Below are 1,553 nucleotides of genomic sequence, written 5' to 3'. Positions count from 1 at the left end.
CGGGCTGCTCCTTGGAGGCAAGGATTCTGAGGCTTTTTCTGACATACTTTGGACACGTTGTAAGGAGAGACCGGTCCTTGGAGAAGGACATCATGCTTGGTAGGGTGAAGGGACAGTGCAGGAGGGGAAGGCCCTCTATGAGGTGGATTGATTCAGTGACTGGGGTAATCGGGATGAGTGTGTCAGAGACAGTGCGATTGGCACAGGACAGAACAGAGTTTAGGGCTGTTGTACATAGGGTCGTTATGAGTCGCAAGCGACTCGACGGCACATAACAACAACAACATGCTATATTCCATATTCTTTGCCAACACCTTAATTTAAATGCATCAGTTCTTCTTTAGTTTTCCTTATTCACGATCTAAATTTTACATAAATGGGTTGTGGTTGTTGTTAGCTGCCACTGAGTACTGCACACAGAGACCCTGTGAACAACAGGTCTGAGCCCTGTCCTATCGTGTGCCGTCCTCACCATCCCGGCTGCCATCATTGTGTCAATCTACCTCATTAAGGGTCTTCCTCTCGTTCAGTATCCCTGCACATTTCAAAGCATGATGTCCCTTTGTATATGTATGCATGGGAGATGACTGGAAAAACCATGCCTTAGATCAGGCACACCTTGGTCTTCAAAGTGACATCTTTGCTTTTTAAAAAATAGGGTCTGTTGCAGTAGATTTGCCTGATGCAGTATGTCTTCCCCACCCACCCTCCCCCGCATCTGTGGATGTTTACTGTGAATTCATGTAAATGAAATCTTTGAAAACGTCAGAATTTTTTCCATTTATCATGATGTTGCTTACTGATCCAGTTGTTGGGATTTTTGTTTTCTTTATGTTGTGGTATAATCCATACTGAAGACTTCAATCTTCATCATCAGTGCTTCAAGTTTTCTTTACTTTCAGTTAGCAAAGTTATGCATATCACACGTCATTTAAAGAGCCTTCTTCCAGTTCTTAATGCGACATTCTTCATATAGTCCAGCATCTCAGTTGATTTGCTCAGCATACAAAATGAATAGGTTTGATGAAAAGATACCAACCTGATACACACTCTTCCTGATTTTAAACCACACACTCTCCCCTTGTACTGTTTGGATGACTACTTCTTCATCTACAGGTTTTTCTTCATGTACAGGTTTTTCATGAACACAATAAAGTGTTCTTGAATTCCCATTCTTCAAAATGTTATTCATAATATTTTATGATTCACACAGTTGAGTGCCTTTGCATAATCAATAAAATGCAAGTAAGCATCTTTCTAGTATTCTGTACGGTCAGCCAACACTCATCTGCCATCAGCTATTATATCCCTGATTCTACAGTCTCTTCTGAATGCTGCTTGAATTTCTGACAATTCTCTCTTGATGGACTGCTTACAACTGTGGTGGGTTTGTTTTTGTTGTTTTTTTTTTTCCATTATACTCCACGAAATCTTATTTGTGTAGGATATTAACAACATTGTTTGATAATTAGTGAATTCTGTTGGTTTACTTTTCTTTAAAAAGGACACAGATATGGATCTTTTTCCAGTCCGTTATCTAGGGATCTGTCTCC

The sequence above is a fragment of the Elephantulus edwardii genome, unplaced genomic scaffold (assembly GCF_000299155.1).
Source record: "Elephantulus edwardii isolate Elephantulus edwardi_28Jun2011 unplaced genomic scaffold, EleEdw1.0 scaffold00028, whole genome shotgun sequence".
Taxonomy (NCBI): Eukaryota; Metazoa; Chordata; class Mammalia; order Macroscelidea; family Macroscelididae; genus Elephantulus; species Elephantulus edwardii.
The sequence above is the reverse complement of the archived record's forward strand: the minus strand, read 5'-3'. Positions refer to the sequence as shown.